Here is a 16,319-nt window from a genome sequence, read left to right on the forward strand (position 1 = left end):
CGGCATCCAGGGGACCCCCACAGAACCCAGGGGACCCCTCGGGGACCCCCACGGCATCCAGGGGACCCCCAGTGCACACCGGGGACCCCCACGGCACCCGACCCCCACGCGGGGCACAGGGACCCCACGTCCCTCGTGGCACCCCGGGGACCCCCCCAACCCCCCCCCGGACCCATAACTCCCCCCCCCGCCCCCCCGGGGGCAGCGCCGGTCGGGGCCGCTTTAGGGACGCGGCGCCTTTAAGGGGCGTGGTCAGGGAGACACCGCCCCCAGGGGCGGGGCCACAGGAAACGCGGGAAACGCCCAAATAGGAGCGGGGGGGGTGGGGACTGAGACACCCCCAGTGCATCCCAGTGACACCCCCAGTGCGAACCAGTGACCCCGAGTGCATCCCAGTGACACCCCAGTGCGAACCAGTGACCCCCAGTGATACCCCAGTTCCACCAGTGCATCCCAGTGACACCCCCAGTACATCCCAGTGACACCCAGTGCAAACCAGTGACACTCCAGTGACCCCCAGTGCATCCCAGTGACACCCCAGTGCCAACCAGTGACCCTCAGTGACACTCCAGTTCCACCAGTGCATCCCAGTGACCCCCAGTGACACCCCCAGTGTCTCCCAGTACCACCCCCAGTGACACCCCAGTTCCACCAGTGAATCCCAGTGGCCCCCAGTGTCTCCCAGTACCAACCAGTACATCCCAGTGCCAACCAGTGACCCCCAGTGACACCCCAGTGACCCCCCAGTGACCCCCCAGTGTCTCCCAGTGCCAACTAGTACATCCCAGTGACACCCCCAGTGCATCCCAGTGACCCCCAGTGTCTCCCAGTACCAACCAGTGCATCCCAGTGACACCCCCAGTGACCCCCAGTATCTTCCAGTACCAACCAGTACATCCCAGTGACACCCCCAGTGCATCCCAGCGGCCCCCAGTGTCTCTCAGCACCACCCATTGCACCCCAGCGCCGCCCAGTCCCCACCAGTGTCTCCCAGTGTCTCCCAGTTCCACCATTGCACCCCAGCGCCGCCCAGTCCCCACCAGTGACATCCCAGTGACCCCCCGGTGTCTCCCAGTACCACCCAGCGCCTCCCAGCGCCGCCCAGTCCCCACCAGTGACACCCCAGTGACCCCCAGTGTCTCCCAGTACCAACCAGTACATCCCAGTGACACCCCCAGTGACCCCCAGTGACACCCCCAGTGACCCCCAGTGACCCCCCAGTGACCCCCAGTGTCTCCCAGTACCGCCCAGCGCCGCCCAGTCCCACCAGAGCGTTTCCAGCCGTTTATTGAGCCCCCCCGGCCCCTCAGCACTCGATGGAGTCCTCGAGCAGCTGCAGCAGCGGGGGGGGCACGCGGGGGTCGCCGCCCGCCCCCTCCTCCAGGCTCTCCTCGCTCACCTCCTCCAGCGCCGGCAGCACCCCCAGCGCCGCCCCCCGCCGCCCCCCCGGCACCGGGCTGAGCCCCCCGCCCTCCGCGGGACCCCCCGAGCCCTCGCCCGGGCTGGGGGCGCGGGGGGGGCTGGCCGGGGGTGACCCCCCCGGGGATCGCCGCCCCTCCCCGGGCGAGCCCCCTCCCCCCGGGCGCCCCACGGAGTTGGCCTGGGGTTTGGGGGGCGCCTGGGGGGCGGGGGGCGGCGGCGGGGGAGGGGGCGGCGGGGGCGGGGGGGGCGGCGGCAGCGCCTCCCCCACCTCGCTGTAGCCCTCGTTGGGGTAGTAGAGCCGGGGGGGGCTCGGGGGCGACTTGCCGGCCTGGACCTGCGGAGGGGGCAGGGGGTCAGGGGGCACACAGGGGACACACAGGGGACACCCCCACGGGACACCCCCCGCGCGGGGACCCTCCATGGCCGCCCCCCCGCACCCATGGGGTCCCCCCTGCTCAAGGACCCCCCCATGGGCACCCCCAGCGCTCCAAACCCTGCCCAGACCCGGGACCCCCCCCCCCCCCCGGGCACCCCAGGGACCCCCCCCAGCACAGGGACCCTCACCCCCCCAGCTCCCCGCCCCCCACGGGACCCCCCAATCCCAGCCCAGCACCCGGGACCCCCTCATGGGACCCCCGTGACACGGGGACCCCGCATCCCCCTTTGGGGGAGCTCAGAGCAGGGTGACTCTCCCCCCACCCCAGCAGTTTTTGGGGGGTCCTCGCCCTCCCTGGGGGTCGCCCCTCGCCCCCCACTCACCGGCTGGAACCACCTCAGGCTCTGCGGGGCGGAACGGGGGGGTCAGCTGGGAAACTGAGGCGGGGGGGGCTCCCTCCTTCCCGCGCCCCCAGACCCGAGCCCCCCTTCCAGCCCCCCCAGCCCCGGCACCCCCTTCCTCGGCCCCCCCAAACCAGCAGCGCCCCCCCAGACCCACAGACCCCTTCCTTCCCAGCCCCTCCAAAGCAGGGCCCCCCTTTCCCCCCCCCGGAGGGTCCCGCGGAGCCCCCCTTGACCCGGGACCCCCTCCCAGCCCGGGGGGTGTGGGGAGAGCTGGGGGGAGTTTGGGGTGCGGGGGGGGAACTGGGGGAGCTTTGAAGGTTCGGGGAGGGGGTTGGGGGGCTCTGGGGGCGTGGGGTCAGGTCTGGGGGTGCAGGAGGGGGTGCCCCGGAGCGGGGGTTTGGAGCTGCAGGGGGGTCGGGGTGCCCGGGGGTCGGGGTGCCCGGGGGTCGGGGTGCCCGGGGGTCGGGGGCCCGGGGGTCGGGGGGCCCCTACCACGTTGGGGTGCTTCTCGATGGCGAGCGCGGCCCGGTCCGCCGTGCGCTGCTGCCGCCGCCGCCGCCGCCGCGCCCGCAGCGCCAGGAGCGCCAGCAGCAGAACGGCCCCGAGCAGGAGCAGCGCCCCCGCGACCCCCGCCACCGCCCCCGCCGGCACCCCCCGACCGGCCGCCGGCTCCGAGGGGTCCCGCGGCGCTGCGCGACACAGGGGACACGTCAGAGGGGGGGACATCAACGGGGGAGCGAGAGGGGACAAACCCCGGGGGGCTCCGAGGGGACACAGAGAGGGGAGGGGGGACAGAATCACATCCCGGGGATCCCACCCTGGGGTGACCCCATCACAGTTCGGGGGGCCCGGGGACCGCGTCACCGTGGGGGGCTCGGGGAGAGTCCATCCCTGGGGGGACACAGCGTTGGGGGGCGTGGGGGGCGCCTCTGGGCTCCTCCCCATCGCTGGGGGCAGGGGGGGGCCCGGGGGGGTCCCCAAAACCTTGTGGCAGGTCCCGGGGGTCCTGGGGCTCCCCGGTGCCACGGGGATCCCTGTAAAGGGATCTGGGGGTGTCCCGGTGCCGGGGGATGGGGAGGGGTCCCGGGGGGGTTTCTGGGGGGTGTCCCGGTGCCGGGGGGTGGGGAGGGGTCCGGGGGGGGTTCCTGGGGGGTGTCCCGGTGCCGGGGGATGGGGAGGGTCACGCAGGGGTCCCGGGGGGGGTTTCTGGGGGGGATCCCCCTCCGTACCCGCCTGCCCCGGCCACAGCACCTCCAGCTCCACCGTGGTGTTCGAGGTCTCGCCCGATTCCTCGTCCCGCGCCAGCACCTGAGGGGGAGGGGGCGCGGAGGGGACAGGGACACGCGGTGAGGACAGGGGACACGCGGGGACATGGCTGTGGTGGCACCGGGGAGGGGGCACACGGAGGTGTCCCCAAGCCTCAATGTCCCCGCCGTGTCCCCACCCAGCCCTTGGTGTCCCTGTGGTACCCACACCCCCAGCCCCCCGCGCCCCCCGTGCCCCCCGTCCCCCCCAGGCCCACCTGCAGGCGGTAGCTCTGCCCGGGCCGCAGCTGGTCCGCCTGGGCCACCACGAGCCCGTTGGGCATCACCTGGAACAGCTGCTGGCTCTGGTTGGCGCCGGGAATCAGCGTGTAGCGCACCTGGGGATTCACCCCCTGCGGGGGGGGGTCAGCTCCTGCCTGCGCCCACCCTCACCTGGTACCGGCACAACCTACCTGTGATCCCTGCCTGCATCCCTCACCTGGTACCGGCACCCCCTACCTGTGATCCCTGCCTGCATCCTCATCTTCATCCTACCTACATCCCTCACCTGCACCTTCACCTGGTACCTGCATTCCCTACCTGTGTTCCTTGCCTGCATCCCCACCTTCATCCTACCTACATCCCTCACCTGTATCCCACCTGTATCCCACCTGCATCCCTCACCTGGTACCGGCACCCCCTACCTGTGATCCCTGCCTGCATCCCTCACCTGGTACCGGCACCCCCTACCTGTGATCCCTACCTGCATCCCTCACCTGGTACCGGCACCCCCTACCTGTGATCCCTGCCTGCATCCCCATCTTCATCCTACCTACATCCCTCACCTGCATCCCACCTGCACCCTCACCTGGTACCTGCATCCCCTACCTGTGATCCCTGCCTGCATCCCTACCTGCATCCCTCACCTGTATCCCCATCTTCATCCTACCTACATCCCTCACCTGTATCCCACCTGCATCCCTCACCTGGTACCGGCATCCCCTACCTGTGTTCCCTAGCTGCATCCCCACCCAGCCTCTGCATCCCTCACCTGCATCTCACCTGCATCCCCATCTTCATCCTACCTACATCCCTCACCTGTATCCCACCTACAGCTCTACCTGCATCCCTACCTGCTACCCTCACCTGTATCCCACCTGCATCCCTTACCTGGTACCTGTATTCCCTACCTGCATCCCCACCCAGTCCCTGCATCCCTACCTGCATCCCTCACCTGTATCCCACCTGCATCCCCATCCACCCCCACGGCACCCTCACCTGCATCCCTACCTGCGGCACCCTCACCTGCATCCCTCACCTGCATCCCTACCTGCACTCTCACCTGTATCCCACCTGTATCCTACCTGCATCCCTACCTGCATCCTACCTTCATCCCACCTGCACCCTCATCCGCACCTTCCCCTGCATCCCTATCTCTATCCCCTGCATCCCTATCGTCTCCTTATTTCATCCCACCTGCATCCCACCTGCACCACTTCCCACCCCTGTGCCCCCTCACCTGCACCCCCTGCACACCCTGTCCGGCCCGTGCACACCTTGTTCTCTCCCTCACCTGTATCCTGTGCACACCTTGTTCTCTCCCTCACCTGTATCCCAGTGCACACCTTGTTCTCTCCCTCACCTGTACCCAGTGCACACCTTGTTCTCTCCCTCACCTGCACCCCGTGCACACCTTGTTCTCTCCTCACCTGCACCCCCTGCACACCTTGTTCTCTCCTCACCTGTACCCAGTGCACACCTTGTTCTCTCCCTCACCTGCACCCCGTGCACACCTTGTTCTCTCCCTCACCTGCACCCCGTGCACACCTTGTTCTCTCCTCACCTGCACCCCCTGCACACCTTGTTCTCTCCCTCACCTGTATCCCGTGCACACCTTGTTCTCTCCCTCACCTGTACCCAGTGCACACCTTGTTCTCTCCCTCACCTGTATCCCCCTGCACACCTTGTTCTCTCCTCACCTGTACCACCTGCACACCTTGTTCTCTCCCTCACCTGCACCCCGTGCACACCTTGTTCTCTCCTCACCTGCACCCCCTGCACACCTTGTTCTCTCCCTCACCTGTATCCCGTGCACACCTTGTTCTCTCCCTCACCTGTATCCCCGTGCACACCTTGTTCTCTCCCTCACCTGCACCCCCTGCACACCTTGTTCTCTCCCTCACCTGTACCCAGTGCACACCTTGTTCTCTCCCTCACCTGCACCCCCTGCACACCTTGTCCGCCCCCTGCACACCTTGTCCCCCCCGCCGCCCCTGCCCGCTCACCTCGGGGAAGTCGGGGTCGTGTGCGCGCAGGGCGAGCACCTGCCCGCCGAAGGTGAGCAGCAGCGCGGCGCGGCGCGGGGCCGCGGGCACGAACGCGCGGTACCGGGCGCGGGGGAAGCGCGGCGGGTGCCGGTTCGGGGCCAGCACCCGCACCAGGGCCCGCGCCACCGCGTACTTGGAGGGGTCGTTCACCTGCGAGGCCTGCGGGACACGGGGGGGACAGGAGGGGGACACAGGGGGGACACAGGGGGCGTGGGGGGACACACGGGACACCCAGGTGTCACCCACTGGCACCAGCTGCCATGGGGACACCCAGGGGGGCTTCACGGAGTGCCCCGGGCAGCTCCCGCCAGCCAGGGACCCCCATGTCCCGGGGACCCCCATCTCCCCAGACCCCCCCATGTCCCGGGGACCCCCATCTCCCCAGACCCTCCCCATCTCCCCAGACCCTCCCCATCTCCCAGACCCTCCCCATCTCCCCAGACCCCCCATGTCCCTGAGCGCTTCCCCATCTCCCTGAGTGCTCCCTCATCTCCCCAGACCCCCCATGTCCCCAGACCCCCCCCATGTCCCTGAGTGTTCCCCCATGTCCCCAGACCCCCCCATGTCCCCAGATCCCTCATCTCCTTGAGTGTTCCCCCATGCCCCCGAGTGCCCCCCCATCTCCCCAGACCCCCCCATGTCCCCAGACCCCCCATGTCCCTGAGTGTTCCCCCATGTCCCCAGACCCCCCATGTCCTTGAGTGCTCCCCCATTTCCCTGAGTATTCCCCGATCTCCCCAGACCCTTTATCTCCCCAGACCCCCTCCATGTCCCTGAGTGCTCCCCCATCTCCCCAGACCCCCCCATCTCCCCAGATCCCCCCCATCTCCCCAGACCCCTCCATCTCTCCAGACCCCCCCATCTCCCCAGATCCCCCATCTCCCTGAGTGTTCCCCCATGTCCCTGAGCGCCCCCCCATGTCCCCAGCCCCCCCGTGCCCCCCTCCCCGCCCACCATGACGCTGAGGCAGATCTCGGGGGTCTGCCGGCTGCTCTCCACCGCCCGCAGCAGCGTGATGGCCCCGGTCACGTTGTCGATGTGGAACCTGCTGCTCTCCTGACCTGGGGGGGCACAGAGGTGGGGACCCCCCGAGACCCCCCCCCGCCGCCTCCTGCCCCGGGGCACTGTGGGAAACTCCCCCTTGGGGGTCCCTGATGTCCCCCCCATCCATTCCTGCACCTTCATGGGGGAGGACCCCCCTTATTTTGAGGGGGACGCACGGGGAGGGCGTTATTAACCCTTTGAACCCCAGTATGGGGGGGTTTAACCCCTCCGGTGCTGGAGCACCCTTGGGTGCACCAGGGGTGGAGCCCCCCGCACCCTGCAGCCCCCCCCGCCCGGAGGGGGGGATTAGGCCCCCCCAGCTCAATCCCTTTATTCAATTTGCCCCAGTGGATCCGGCAATTGGATTGTGCTGACTTGGACCCCCCCAGCGGGGACCCCCCCCAGCATGGGGACCCCCCCATCACCACAGACACCCCCCCAGCACGGGGACTCCCCCAGTGGGGACACCCCCAGCATGGGGACCCCCCCATCACCACAGACACCCCCCCAGCATGGGGACCCCCCCATCACCACAGACACCCCCCCAGCATGGGGACCCCCCCCCCAGCATGGGGACCCCCCCATCACCACAGACACCCTCCAGCATGGGGACCCCCCCATCACCACACACCCCCAGCATGGGGACCCCCCCCATCACACAGACACCCCAGCACGGGGACCCCCATCACACAGACACCCCCCCAGCATGGGGACCCCCCCCATCACCACAGACACCCCCCAGCATGGGGACCCCCCGAGCATGGGGACCCCCATCACCACACACACCCCCAGCATGGGGACCCCCATCACCACAGACACCCCAGCATGGGGACCCCCATCACACAGACACCCCCAGCATGGGGACCCCCCATCACACAGACACCCTCCCAGCATGGGGACCCCCCCAGCATGGGGACCCCCCCCATCACCACACACCACCCAGCATGGGGACCCCCCCCCCATCACCACACACACCCCCAGCATGGGGACCCCCGGCACTGGCAGGGATTGGGGGTCACAGGGCGGCCCTGGGAGCCACCCCGGCCACCTCTGCCCACCCGTGTCCCCTGCCACCACCCCCCTGTCCCCACGTCCCGGCCCCTGGCGCTGTGTTCCTGCCCACACGTCTGAGCCTGCTTGTGTCCCCGTGTCCCCGTGTGCCCACCCCCCCCGCCCTGCCGTGTCCCCCCGCGTCCCCCGTGTCCCCCCGTGTCCCCCGTGTCCCTGTCCCCGGTACCTGCCAGCAGGGAGTAGGTGATGGCCGCCCGCAGCCCCCTGTCCCCATCCTCGGCATAGACGGCGCCGGGGCTGAAGCTCAGGGGACCCCCCTGGGGACAAGGAGGGGACAAGTGGAGGTGTCCGGCTGAGCCCCCCGGCCCCCCCAGCCCCCCTGGTCCCCGCGGTGTCCCCAGGGCCCCTGTCCCACCTGGAGCTGGCCCTCGGTGACGTTGGCGGTGTAGACGGGGCTGGTGCAGACCGGGGGGCTGTGGGGGGCGCGGGGGGTGCAGGGCAGGAACTGGGGGTACTGGTCATCCCCGTCCAGGACATTGACCCGCACCCGCGCCGAGGCGTTGAACCGCTCCCGAGTGTTCATCTCCTGCGGGCAGAGAGGGGCACGGGGCGCCCAAAAACTGCTGGGGTGCACAGAGCGCCCCAAAACCTGCTGGGGTGCACGGGGTGCCCCAAAACTGCTGGGGGTGCACGGGGCGCCCCAAAAACTGCTGGGGGTGCACAGAGCGCCCCAAAACTGCTGGGGGTGCAGAGAGCGCCCCAAAACCTGCTGGGGTGCACAGACCGCCCCAAAAACTGCTGGGGGTGCACAGAGCGCCCCAAAACTGCTGGGGGTGCACGGGGCGCCCCAAAACTGCTGGGGGTGCACAGAGCGCCCCAAAACCTGCTGGGGGTGCACGGAGTGCCCCAAAAACTGCTGGGGTGCACAGAGCGCCTCAAAACTGCTGGGGGTGCACAGAGCGCCCCAAAACTGCTGGGGGTGCACGGGGCGCCCCAAAACTGCTGGGGGTGCACGGAGGGCCCCAAACCTGCTGGGGGTGCACGGGGCGCCCCAAAACTGCTGGGGGTGCACGGAGGGCCCCAAACCTGCTGGGGGTGCACGGGGCGCCCCAAAACTGCTGGGGGTGCACAGAGCGCCCCAAAACTGCTGGGGGTGCACAGAGCGCCCCAAAACCTGCTGGGGGTGCACGGAGTGCCCCAAACCTGCTGGGGGTGCACAGAGAGGCACAGGGACCCTCATGGCATGGGGACACCCCAGTGGCCCAGGGACACCCATGGGACAGAGACCCATGGGACAGGAATCCCATTGAATGTGACCCCACAGGGACCCCCATGGGACAGAGACCCCCATGGGGCAGAGACCCCCAGGCACGGGGACCCCCATGGGACAGGGACCCCACTGAATGCGACCCCACAGGGACCCCCAAGGGCACAGGGACCCCCATGGGACAGGGACCCCATTGAATGTGACCCCCATGGGACAGCGACCCCCATGGGACAGGGACCCCCATGGGACAGGGACCCCCATGGGGCAGGATCGCATTGAATGTGACCCCCATGGGACCCCCATGGGACAGGGACCCATTGAATGTGACCCTCATGGGACAGGGACCCCCATGTAAAGGTGACCCCGAGGGGCAGGAAGCCTCGGCCCCAGGCAGGAGTGGGGGTCGCAGCCCAGGCCCGCGGGTCCCCCCGAGCTCCCAGCCCGGCGCGGGGGTGCCGGGGGGTGCCGAGGGGAGCCGGGGGGAGCCGGGGGGAGACGGGGGGGGCCGGGCGGGGGCGAGGGCCGGGCCGGGCCGGCGGAGGGGGAGGGGGCGCAGGTGGCCCATTAAGGAAATGAGGGGGATTGAGGGCAGGTGACCGGATCACGTCACCCCCAATTAGCGGGGCCGGCGGGGACGGGCGGCGGGCGGGGGGGGGGCGGGAAGGCCGGGGGGGACCCCCGCCTGTGCACCCCGCCCGTGGCACGGCCGTGACCCCGAAGAGGGGCGGTGGGCACCGGGACCCCAGACCCGCGGGCGGGGGGCTCTGGGCGGGGGTCCCACGGGCAGGGATCTCGTACAGGGTCCCACAAGTGGGGGGCTCGCAGATGGGGGTCCCATGTCACAGCGCCACGGGTGAGGGTCCCACGGACGCGGGGGGACACACGGAGGGCCCGCGGGGGGCGGGCGGGGGTCTCACCACGGCGGTCACGACCACCTCGAGGTGCCGCCGGCTCTCGAAGTCGAGCGGGCGCGCCAGCACCACGCGGCCGCTGTTCGGGAGGTCGATGCGGAAGAAGCGGGCGTCGGGCTGGGGGCGAGGGGGCTCGGTCAGCCCGGCAGATGGCCCCGGGCCCCCCTCCCCTCCCCGCCGCCCCCGCCCCCGCTCACCGAGGCCGTGTCGATGACGTACATGAGCGTGTCCCCGTCCGCGTCCTCGGCCTGGGCGCTGAACACCACCGAGTGCACCGGAGCCAGCTGCCCCGGGGGTCACCGGGGGGTCCCGGGGGTCACCAGGGGGTCCCCGGACACCCCACACCCCCCAAACAGACCCCGCACCCCCATACACCCCGTGTGGTCTCCAAACATCCCCGAGCTGCCCCATGGGGTCACCACGGGTCCCCCAACACTCCCAGCATTCACAAGAACACCCAACGTCCCCGTTCCTAATCTCGGGTGTCCCCATCCCTCCTGGGCACCCACCCTGTCCCCAACGCTGTCCCTGTGCCCGTGCACATCACGGTGCACATGACCCCGACCGTCCCTGTCCCCATCCTGGTCCCCAGTCCATCACACGGCCACCCCTGTCCCTGTCCCCATTCCTGTCCCCATCCCTGTCCCTGTCCCCATCCCTGTCACTGTCTCCAGTCCATCACACGGCCACCCCTGTCCCCATTCCTGTCCCCATCCCTGTGCCTATCCCGGTGCCCATCCCTGTCCCTGTCCCCAGTCCATGCACACGGCCACCCCTGTCCCGGTCCCCATCCCTGTCCCTGTGTCCATCCCTGTCCCCATCCCTGTCCCCATCCCTGTGCCCATCACCAGTCCATCACACTGCCACCCCCGTCCCGGTCCCCATCCCTGTCCCTGTCCCCATCCCTGTGTCCATCCCTGTGTCCATCCCTGTGCCCATCACCAGTCCATCACACTGCCACCCCTGTCCCTGTCCCCATCCCTGTCCCCATCCCTGTCCCCAGTCCATCACACGGCCACCCCTGTCCCTATCCCTGTCCTTATCCCTGTGCCCATCCCTGTGCCCATCCCAGTCCATGCACACGGCCACTCCTGTCCCTGTCCCCATCCCTGTCCCCACCCCTGTCCCCAGTCCATGCACACGGCCACCCCTGTCCCTGTCCCCACCCATCACATGGCCACCCCTGTCCCTGACCCCATCCCTGCCCTGTCCCCCAGGCCATGTCCCCGGCGTGTCACCACCCCTGTCTCCACAGTGCCACTGTCACCTCGCTGACGTTGTGGGTGAGGACGGTGGCCCCCTGGAAGTGGGGCCGGTTGTCGTTCTCATTGAGGACCTGGACGATGATGCGGAACTCCACCTGCCGGGGAGGGACACGGGGAGTGCCCAGGGAGGGACACGGGGAGTGCCCAGGGTGGCACCGGGTCCCCCGAGGTCCCCAGGGTCCCCTCGGTGTGAGGCCGTACCGGGGAGGAGCCGTCCTCAGCGCAGGTCAGGGCCACCATCAGCACCGGGGACTCCAGCTCCTGCAGGGGACAAGGGACAGGGCACTGGGACACGGGGTGACACCGGGGGACAAGGAGGGGACCCCAACCAAGGGGGGCAGGAGGGACCCAGCTGGGTGAGGGTAGGGCAGGGTGGTCTGGGATGGAGGGGGCTGCGGGATGGACTCAGCACAGAGGGGGCGTGGATGGTGGACACAGGGTGGACACGGGGTGGACACGGGGTGGACACGGGGTGGACAGAAGAAGGAGAATGAACGGAACATGGACAGATGATGACAGGATAGACGGAGTATGGATGACAGACATGGGATGGACACAGGCGTGGGATGGATGGATGGATGGATGGATGGATGGATGATGGATGGATGATGGATGGATGGATGATGGATGATGGATGGATGATGGATGATGGATGGATGGATGATGGATGATGGATGATGGATGGATGGTGGATAAGGGATGGATGATGGATGGATGATGGATGATGGATGATGGATGATGGATGATGGATGGATGATGGATGGATGATGGATGGATGATGGATGGATGATGGATGATGGATGATGGATGGATGGTGGATAAGGGATGGATGATGGATGATGGATGGATGATGGATGGATGATGGATGGATGGATGATGGATGGATGATGGATGGATGGACGGATGATGGATGGATGGATGGATGATGGATGGATGGATGATGGATGGATGGATGGATGATGGATGGATGGATGATGGATGATGGATGGATGATGGATGGATGATAGATGGATGGATGATGGATGGATGGATGGATGGATGGATGGATGGATGATGGATGATGGATGGATGGATGGATGGATGGATGGATGATGGATGGATGGACGGACAGGCAGATGATGGAGGTAGATGAACACAGGAAGGACACAGGATGGACACAGCACGGGTGAGGGTGGATCCAGGATGGTCAGTGGACACAGGATGGACACGGCTGGACACGGACAGACACAGGAGGGCTGGACAGGGCAGGACAGGGGTCGGGCAGTGTCCCGACAGTGTCACCTCACGGTCCAGCGCCTGGCCGGCCGAGACGTTGAGCCGGACGCTGCGCCCGTCCAGGTAGAACCAGGAGGCGTCGGCGCCCACCAGGCAGAGCTGGAGGCCGGCGCCGCCCCCCGCGTCCCCCGGCGGGGGCAGCCGCGCCACCAGGCTGCCGTGGGCGCTGTTCTCCGCGATCTCCGTGAACAGGTTCCCGAAGCCGCTGCAGCCGTCGCCCCGGGCTGCCGTGGCCGCGCCGGGGATGGGCACACGGGTGTCCGGGGGTTGTGGCCCCGCGGGTCCCAGCCCCTGACCCCTCTCCTCTCGTGTCCCCGTCCCCATATCCCCGGACCAACCCCCCCATCGGCGTTCCCAGCTCCCCCGCTCAGTCCCCGCCGTGTCCCCCCCAGGTCCCACCTCCTGCACCCCCAGCGGGTCTCTCGTGTCCCCCAGGGTCCCCACCCCTTGGTCCTCACCCCCAAGTCTCCGTCCCCAGTAGTGGGCTGCCAACCCAGTGATTCTGCGCTCAGGTGACACCTTTGGGTCGCCCCCAGGGTCCCCTGTGTCCTCACGCCCTGGGGTCCCGCCCCTCACTGTTGCTACTCCCAGGGTCCCTTTCCCATGTCCCCAAGTCCCCATTCCCTGGTGACCTCGTCTCTTGGGCCCCCACCACCCTCAGGACTCCCAGGGTCCCCTCCTTGCGTCCCTCCCGGCCCCGGTGTCCCCCTCAGGTGTGGCCTGCCCGCCAGGTGCCCCCGGTGCTCACCTGTGGCCAGGTGCAGCGCCAGGCAGGCGGCCAGGAGCGCCGGGCAGGACGCGCCCGCCATGGGGACACGGGGACCTCGGGGGGCGCCTGTGGCGGGGACGGAGGAGCGGGGCTGCCACCCCTGTCCCCAGCCCCCTCCGCAGTGTCCCCCGGCCGGACAGCCCCGGTGACAGCCCTGTCACCACCCCGAGATCCCCTTTGCTGGGTCCCTGTGCCGGTGTCCCCCTGCCAGCTCCCCTCGCCCGGGGTCCCCAGCCCTGTCACCACTCCGGGGTCCCCTTCCCCTGGGCCTCTCGTGCGTGCGCGTCTCTGCCCGTGTCACCCACCCGTGTCCCCTGTCCCCAGGGTGTCCCTGTCCCCGCCCGAGGGTCTCAGGTGCCAGGCCGGCACCGCTCGCTGTGGGACAGCCCAGCCGTGTCCCCCCAGTGTCCCCCCCGTGTCCCCCCGCGCCCCGCTCAGTGAGGGTCCCCCAGGCCCGGGGGTCTGCAGGGGGGACCCTCAGCGCTCCCCGCGCTCGGCAATGGAGCCATATGGCGCCCCCCCCCCCCAATTAGCGGCAGGTAATTAGGGCAGGGGAGGGGGGGGCGCTCCCCATCTGCCGCCCCAACCATCCCGGCACCGGGAGCGGGGTCCCCCGCGCTGCGCCCCCCAGGACGCGCTCCCTGTTGGGGGGCACAGGGGGAACCGGGGGGCTCCCCCTTCCCGCCCCGCGGTCCCGGCTGTCCCCCCGCCCGTCACCCCCGGGATGAGGACCCCCGTGTCCGGGACACCCCCCCAGCCCGGGACCCCCTCCCCGCGATCCCGGCCCCCCACGGTCCCCTCCCGCCGTCGCCCCCGCGGCCCCGCAGCCCCCGGCCCCCCCGGCCCCCGCCCCCCCGTACCTGCCCGGCGCCGCCGCCCCCGGCGCTGCTGCCCCGGCCCGGCGGGACGGGGGGGGCGGGGCGGGGCGGGGGGCGGGGCCGGGGGCGGGGCTGACCCGGGACCTGCGGCGGGGACCTGAGTCCTGACCGGCCTGGGCAGCGCTGGGCAGCGCTGGGCACCACCCGGGGATCACCTGGGCAGCACCTGGGGATCACCTGGCACCTGGGCAGCACCTGGGGATCACCCGGGGATCGCCTGGGGATCGCCTGGGGATCTCTTGGGGATCGCCTGGGGATCACCTGTCCTGCCTGGGCATCACCTGGCACCTGGGCACCACCCGGGGATCACCTGGGCATCACCCAGGCATCACCCGGGGATCACCTGTCCCACCCGGGGATCACCTGGGGATCACCTGGGGATCGCTTGTCCCGCCTGGGCATCACCTGGCACCTGGGCACCAGCTGGGTATCACCTGGGGATCACCTGGGGATCACCTGTTCTGCCTGGGCATCACCTGACACCTGGGCACCAGCTAGATATCACCTGCACCACGTGGGCATCACCTGGGCATCACCTGTTCCTCCTGGGTACCAGCTGGGCGCCACCTGGGCATCACCTGGGGATCGCCTGTCCTGCCTGGGCACCACCTGGGCATCACCTGTCCCGCCTGGGCACCACCTGGGCACCACCCGGGGATCGCCTGGGGATCGCCTGTCCTGCCTGGGCATCACTTGGCACCTGGGCACCAAATGGGTATCACCTAGGGATCACCTGTCCCACCTGGGCATCACCTGGGCATCACCTGGGCATCACCTGGCACCTGAGCACCAGCTGGGCAGCACCTGGGCAGCACCTGCATCACCTGGGCAGCACCTATCCTGCCTGGGCACCACCTGGGCATCACCCGCACCACCCGGACATCACCTGCATCACCTGTCTGTCCTGGGCACCACCTGGGCAGCACTTGAATCACCCCGGTGTCACCTACCTGCCCACATCTCCTGGGCATCACCTGTTGGCACCTGCCCTGTCTGGGGCATCTCCCGCCCAGCCCTCAGCCCTGTCTGCCCTGAGCCCCACCTGCCATGCCCAGGGATCTCCCACCTGTGCTGCCCGCCCCTCAGGGCATGTCACTGTGTGTGCTGCCTGGGAGCCTCACCTGGCACTGCCTGCACCACCTCTGCTGCTCACCTGGGGCACCCCCTGCTCACCTGGGGCACCCCCTGCTCACCTGGGGCACCCCCTGCTCACCTGGGATATTCCCTGCTCACCTGGGGCATCCCCTACTCACCTGGGGCATCCCCTGCTCACCTGGGGCATTCCCTGCTCACCTGGGATATTCCCTGCTCACCTGGGGCATCCCCTGCCCACCTGGGGCACCCCCTGCCCCCAGTACCTGAGCTGCCTGCCCTGCTGGGCCGTGCACAGCCTGCCCACACTGCCTGCACAGGTGTGGGCCCAGGGAGGGGGCGTGACCCTCCCTGCGCACCTGGGGGGATGTGACACTCCGTGCACACCTGGGGGATGATGTGACACCCTGTGCACACCTGGGGGATGTGACACTGTGCACACCTGGGGGATGATGTGACACTGTGCACACCTGGGGGAGGTGACACTCTGCACACCTGGGGGAGGTGACACCCCGTGCACACCTGGGGGATGTGACACTGTGCACACCTGGGGGATGTGACACCGTGCACACCTGGGGGATGATGTGACACTCTGTACACCCGGGGGATGTGACACCCTGTGCACACCTGGGGGATGATGTGATACTGCACACCTGGGGGATGAGACACTGTGCACACCTGGGGGATGTGACACTCTGTGCACACCTGGGGGATGCGACACTCTGCACACCTGGGGGATGTGACACCCTGTGCACACCTGGGGGATGTGACACTCTGCACACCTGGGGGATGTGACACTGTGCACACCTGGGGGATGTGACACTCTGCACACCTGGGGGATGTGACACTGTGCACACCTGGGGGATGTGACACTCTGCACACCTGGGGGATGTGACACTCTGTGCACACCTGGGGGATGTGACACTGTGCACACCTGGGGGATGTGACACTCTGCACACCTGGGGGAGGTGACACTGTGCACACCTGGGGGATGATGTGACACTGTGCACACCTGGGGGAGGTGACACTCCGTG

The sequence above is a fragment of the Catharus ustulatus genome, chromosome 4, assembly GCF_009819885.2.
Source record: "Catharus ustulatus isolate bCatUst1 chromosome 4, bCatUst1.pri.v2, whole genome shotgun sequence".
Taxonomy (NCBI): domain Eukaryota; kingdom Metazoa; phylum Chordata; class Aves; order Passeriformes; family Turdidae; genus Catharus; species Catharus ustulatus.